The sequence below is a fragment of the Solanum lycopersicum genome, chromosome 11 (assembly GCF_036512215.1).
Source record: "Solanum lycopersicum chromosome 11, SLM_r2.1".
Classification (NCBI taxonomy): domain Eukaryota; kingdom Viridiplantae; phylum Streptophyta; class Magnoliopsida; order Solanales; family Solanaceae; genus Solanum; species Solanum lycopersicum.
Genome location: NC_090810.1, coordinates 58,527,894 through 58,535,199, shown reverse-complemented (window position 1 = coordinate 58,535,199; position 7,306 = coordinate 58,527,894). Strand labels below are relative to the sequence as shown.

Here is a 7,306-nt window from a genome sequence, read left to right as displayed (position 1 = left end):
TTTCGCTTGTTTAGTAAAGGACACCAGTCACTCTTGTTCACAGCAGTTGAGGGGTTTTTCTCCGCACAGCTAGATCACGAGTTCGAGTCTTGATATGTTGCGAATTTGAGAAAAAAATAAGGAAATTCTAAAATATCATTTTTTATTAATTTTATAAATTCAAATATATTTTGGGATATAAACTTATCATGCTTTATAACATGAGATTGTTTGATACGTAAGACAAGAAATATTAGTATTTTCAAATGAAAAATTTGGTTATGATCTTTAATTAGTTTCGAATTTATCTTATTTTTATTTATTTAAAATTGTAAGACTAGTGTCCCATATAGAATTTGGGATAAAGTGATTCTCATACCTCATTTCTGCATATCAAGATTACTAGTTACAAATAAAATTATTGTCCATGTGATAAATAGTCACAAAATCAAGCCGTATTCTAACAAAAATGTAGAATAATACTATATACAATACGCTCTTGTGGTTCAATCAAACCCTTTGCATTCACTACTTAACACATAACTTACACTAGTATTTTAAAGAAGGCATAATATATATATTAGATTAAGTGTCTACTTGTGCACATCCAAAGTTAAAAGACATAAATGTAATTCAAAACCAAGTTAAAAAATATATTTATGTATTATACCTTTAAAGAAATTTGACTTAGGCCAAAACATGTGCAATATGACAAATTTGTCCTTATTCAAACATCTGCATATAAATTATGAAGATATCTATATGATCACTTTGTAATTGTAAGTGGTCAAATGACCTAGTGTTTCACGCGAATTGTGGTGTTTAGAAGTGCATATTCTTAAATCCTACCTTTTACCCGCAAAAGCACAAAACCCGAGAAACTAAGAGGATTAGACAACTTGTACCCGACAAACAAAACATTATCATCCTTGTGTAGTTGCCTGTTAATCTGTTCCTAGCACATGTAGGAGTCTAATTACCTCCTTGTACCACACTACATGGAGACTGTGCTTGTCTAGCTCTGAAGTAAATTTAATATTATTTTAATCAATATTGATTTTGTTATTTTCATATTCTTCCCTGCTAGCTAATTTATTGTTGATACATTGTCACTGTACATTATTTTTTGTTTATTTATTTGAATCTATAGTTTGTTAATTTGTCTCATTAGATGTTAATTGCCATGTGGTTGTTTTGATTGTTTTAATATATTAGCATTTACATTAATCATTTGTAAAAATTAGCTAATGAATTTTCACATAAATTTAGTTTAAGTTGGTATGTAGAGACAAAAATAACGTGTACAAGGGAAAAATAGGTTAATAGAGAAGAAAAGTGAGTGTAATTAGTCAACTAAGATGATGAGTGAATAAAGTTGTTTAGACCAATAATGAATTGCTATTAAACAACCAACAGGAGAGCAAATAGAATAACTTACATTTGTGTTGGAGGAACCAAATCACAGGGATTTCCAATCGATGTTTATGATGGGAATTTGAGCAATATTTGGCCAGTATTTCCCCTTGTCAAATTGTACTAGTGGTGTTAGCAATGGACATTTGGAAATATCGAGTTTAGAGAGGGAAGAGGACATCCATTTTACTGGAACGGATTGGAGATTAGGGCAATCTCTGATGGTCAGGTGAGAGAGGGAGGATGGCAGTGCTGATTCGGAGAGTGATTGGAATTCGAGATGTACAGCTCAGTGAGGGAGGAGGGCAGTAGTGTTGATTCATTGGAGATTATCGCAATGGGAGATGCTTAGACGTATAAGTGAAGTGAGGTGGGAAAGATGTAGTGAATGGAGCTCATCATGGTATCCTAAATGTAGCTGAGAAAGAGAGGAGGGAAGTCCACCTTGTGACTGAATTCGAGGTATAGTACCCTCGACGCGTAGATATTGAAGAGAGGTGAGGCTTTTCAGAACTTGGCTGCTTAATGTTTTCAGATTGTTTATGGTAAGTCTCTGAATAGAACAAGGCAACTCCCAACGTTGGATCTCTTCGTCACTCCCATCATGATAAATCTCTAACTCAGTGAGTCTACGTAAACACCACTCCTTTCTTCCGTTCACTAACTTGTTGCAATCATAAATGACAAGGACTTGTAAATCTATTTGTGGCAGACACTTGAGATTCTCACAATTCCTAATATGCAAAAATGTCATCGCAGACTCACGGGCCACAGAAAGTATTTCAAGATTCTCACATCTCCAAATCTCAAGACGTTCCGTTGCAGAAGGAATCAAAAACCTAGTAAGGTTGTGGCAATTCGTTACACTCAGTTTGCGTGCTTTTGGGAGCAACTCAGGTGATGTATCATCTATACAATCACATCTATGCAGTCTCAATTCCTCCAGAAACATGTTACAATGATCAACTCCAGGCTCCTCCAATTTCAGTTTCAATTTCTGACAACCAGATATCTCTATTCTCTTCAAGGAAGTGGGCAGTATGCTAAAAGGTAAGGACGTAACAGAGTTACAATCACGTATAACTAATGCAACAATCTGCTTCATTCCCTCAAGTTGGAGTTGAGCTTCGTCCATAAGAGGTGTCGTTGAAATTCTCAATTCTGTCAGACAACAAAGATTTTCAGGCAACTTCCCTATCAACTCCGGACATTTTTCAATGGAAAGCTTCTCAAGTATAGGGAACTCCCCACTTCCAAGTACATGCCATTGCTTCCACTCCGGCATATCTTCAAAAAAATGATTCTTAAGACTGTTAAAAGGCTTTTTAGAGGATACGGAACTACCATAGAATTCTTCCGTCACCTCTCTTATTCCATGCATCCCTCTAATGGAAAGGAATTTCAGACAAGGAAGCTGTCCTAGTGCTGGCATGGAATCACAGTCCTTGCAGCTGCTAAGAGACAATTCTACTAGCTCAACAAACAAAGGATCAGCTAACCAGTTTGAAAATTTTGCCCCTCTATATCCCCTGATTTGGAGTTGTTTTATATTTGTGTGCGGGTGTAGCTCATCAAGTATCTCTCTTTCAGTTTGTGAATCGTAAGCACAACTACCTTCACTCCACTCCAAACATAACTTGTCAACATGTTCCTTTTCCTTCATAGTTGCCCTCACAGCTTCCCTTCTTTCAACGACATTTTGCAACTCTAAAACTGATAGACATCCATACAGGTTATGTACTTCACCCAAATCATACATTCTCAAACCACCTATAACAAACTTGGCTCCCACTAGCATTTGGAGACTTTTCCACTTGTTCAGATATAGAGGCATCTTCAAGCTATCAGTATTGGTTATGTCAAGATGACGCAAGTTGATCAACTTATCCATCTGCAGAGGTAGCTCCACAAGACAACGACAAGATGACAGCAGAAGTGTTTCCAAGTTATACAAAACACAAATGGAATCTGGTAACTTTTCAATACGTGCCCTAGAAAGGTCCAAAAATCTCAGGAGATTTAATTTGATAAACAAGTCATTTGGCAACTCGTTAATATCATAACCCGACAATGATAATGCCCTTAAGGACGTCAGTCTTGGAAGTATGTTATGCAACACCCTCTTGCTTAGCTGACATATGTAACTGATATTGGCTGGAACCAATGTCCTCAACTGCTCTGATTTGGAGAGTGGTTTCAATTTCTCCAAGACACCTTCTTGTCCTATGGAATAGGACATGTGTCGACTTTGTTCCAACGTATCATGGGATGCTTCGGTCTCTTCCAACCTAATACAAAGTTTTGAAGATGATAAGGTCATGCATTAAGAATCTCCCCGATTTCCATCCAGACTCTGGGACCCTCTCAAACAATGATCTTGATCTCAACTTGTCAAAGTATTCCTTACCTGAACAGAACTCCTTTACAAGACCATTAGCAATCCACAGGTAAATAGCTTGGTCTTTGCAGAATTCATAATCTTTGGGATATATTGCACAAAAAGCAAAACATCGCTTCAAATGTGGAGAAAGATCATTGTAGCTCAACATCAGCGCTGGTAATATACTCTTCCAACAACTTTTCTGATCCCATATTTCACTTCTTAAAATGTTTCTCCACTCATCTACCTCTGATTTGCCGCGTAAAACACCAGCAAGTGCCTTTAGAGCTAAAGGCAACCCTTTGCATTTGTCTGCAATTTTTCTCCCAACCTCTTCAAGTTCCGGATGATCCCTATTTTCTAGTGAATGTCGTTTGAATAAAGCCCAAGAGTCTTCACTAGACAGATTCCCCACACAGTGATTGTGCAACGATCAGCACACATCGTCCGAGCAACACTCTCCTTACGTGTAGTTACGATGATCTTACTTCCCACGTCTCCTTGTACAAAAACATTTCTCAGGTTATCCCACTCACTATAGTCATCATTCCACACATCATCAAGGACAACAAGAAACTTCTTTTCCTTCAAGCTTTCCTTCAATTTGACCTGTAGCTGATTTAAATTGCCGTCATCCTTTGAGTCAAATGAGCCAATCTCTTGAAGTAACCCTTTCGTTATTCTCAAAGCATCATATGGCTCAGAAACACAATTCCAAGCTGTCAAACCAAAATGGTTCTTCACCTTGACATCGTTGTAAACCGCTTTAGCTAGTGTTGTCTCACCCGCACCGCCCATTCCAACAATAGGAACTACAGGCAGGTTTCCTCCACTTGCATTTTCAGACAATAAACGGTTAATCAAATCCTTTATTTCCTCGTGCTTACCAAAGATATCCGATTCATCAACCAAACAAGTTGAAGGCGTTCTAGCTTCTTGTTTAGTCAAACCAAAATGTCTCTGTAAGCCAAGGTCACTAATTTGATTTTGCAAATTCTGCAATGCTTCAACAGTCTTTTCCAACTTTTCATTTATGTTGATAAAAGAATGATCACCCAAGCACATGTTGCAAAATCTACAATGTTTCAATATTTTTTCTGCGAGATTTTGATGCTTACCTTCCACCTTAAGTTTCATAGCTTCATAATTGAATTGTTCAATCAAGTTTTCAGCAGAGTCTACAGCAACTCGAAGCTCGTTGAGCCACTCTCTCACAAATTCATTTGATGCCTGCTTATTCTCCGCATCACTTAGCACAGCTTTAAGACCAAGCAAAGTCAATTTCAGTTTCTTTAAGAGATCAACATCATTGTTACGCTTTCGAAACATATTAAGAAGATCACCCTCAGGAGCAAGCCTATCAATGAGAACATCCAAAGCTGAAGAGATGAATACACCACCAACTGCTAACACAACTTCCATTTCTGAAAAATGCAAATTCAAAACAAAATGTTTTTTATTTTTTTGAATGGTAAGAGTAAATTGCAAACAAGAATGAAGCACTGATTGCAAACAAGAAAGAAGCAAAACAATTCTCTTTTCTTGACTACAAAATAATTGAGGCAATAAAGCAAAGTATAATTTTTAGCTTTATGTCTATTCATTACTTTTGCTTTATGCACTACAACTTTTTTCAACAGCTCATTTTAGTGCAAAAAACAAAGACTCAGGAAAATGCAAAGTATGACCCACTTTATCATTATCATCATCAAAATATATAATCGTTTGTATAGACAAGGCATAATAAATAGATATTATTCTTAATTTGGTTTCGGCTGATAATTCTGACCTTTAATTTTGGGTGTACACCAATAGACACTTAAACTTGTACAAAATTAAATAAATAGACATACTCATTCTACATGACACCCTATTATGACAATTAAATTTTGTATCCTACGTGGCGTTCTACGCGTATTATGTCATGTGGATTGTATGTCTACTTGTTTAATTTTATACAAGTTTAAGTGCCTACTTGGGCACCCTCAAAGTTGGAGGACGTAGTCATTCGTTGAAGCCAACTTTATATTATGTCTATATAAAGTTTCTTTTAACCGTCTTTATATAATACTAGTTTTGAGCACGTGCGTTGCACGTGTATTCTAGACTAAGTAATAGTTTATTAAAATAATATTAGGATAAATGTGTGATGAGTTAAATGAACTTTTGAAAGGGATATAGGTTACCTTTTGCCTGAAACTTATTCAAAGTCCTTTCATAATCGAATTTAACAAAAATAATTAGTTAAAATGTATATATAATATCAAATGTATTATGACAAACTATTAAGATCAACGTGATTCGATGCCACATCAAATTAGACAAAAAACTTCAAACAATGAATTAACCTCTAAAATACAAGTTCATCTGCAATATATCATCTCATATATAATAAAAATTATTTATAGTAATTCATGCAATTACACATTCAAATGTAACTCGAATTAAAGCTTAATAGCATAAAGACATAACAACTTTACTAATCAAAATCACCTGGAAGTAAACAACCACAAAATTCATTATTGACAAAATATCAAAACTATTGCTTCATTGTATTAATCTGTATATTAGTATACATATATCATACAAGTTCAAGAATCTAGTTTTCAATCATGTGAAATAATTTGAACAACAATATACTTATCCAAATTATTGTGTGAATCAATCGAAACTTCATCTTATGCTTTATCCAGATGTGTTATGCATATTATATAAAACTTAATAAATTACATGAAAAGCTTTTTAACCGATAAGAATCAAACGAAACAATAAATTTAAAATAACATAATAAGCTCATATAATTGTACACTAATGACTCGATAGATTAATGAACTTCACATTAATATTTTTTCAATTTATTGATTTATTTATTAAAAGGTAAATATATTATTGGGTAGAAAAATGGTAGTGTTTAGATATTGGTAAAATTGTCTCATTAGGAAGGTAACTTTAGTCTATATATTCATGAATAGGGGAAAATAACCAATATTACTTTTTTAACAATTATTGAAATATATATATATATATATATATATATATAACTGTTTTAACGTAAGAGAAGATAGAAGTAGCATCAAGAATTTGAATAGGCTTTTTAATTATTTTTTGAAATGTAATTAAACATTATTGTTAGAAGTTAAATTATTAATATAATTGTGATATACTACGGGGGCATGATCGTAATCTAACTTTGAAGGTACCCCATATCAATGTATTTATTTTTTAAAAATTACATTAATATTATTAAATACTATGTTTCAAATAAAGGAAGAGATTTTGTGTTCCAAAGGTCCACTGTTGAAGTTGTTTCATACATTTTTTTAATTATTACTACCTTTAATACCAAAAAAAGAATTTGATTGAATAGTAAAAATATGTATTTAAACTTTATGTGGCATTCAATTTGATTGAATTTATTTAGTTTTTAATTACTTTAGTTTAAGATATTTTATTTATCTAATAGTATAGCTAGATAATACATATTGAGACCTTGAATATACTTCTTTTCTTTAAAGCTTGTAGCTCCAAACATTC

At 33.9% G+C, this 7,306-nt stretch overlaps 1 pseudogene; it reads right to left on the bottom strand.

Annotated features, from left to right (window-relative positions):
* Nucleotides 1–1,357: 1,357 nt before the first annotated feature.
* On the bottom strand, nucleotides 1,358–5,357 carry LOC101258033 (putative disease resistance RPP13-like protein 1; annotated as a pseudogene).
* Between the last annotated feature and the right edge of the window lie 1,949 nt (nucleotides 5,358–7,306).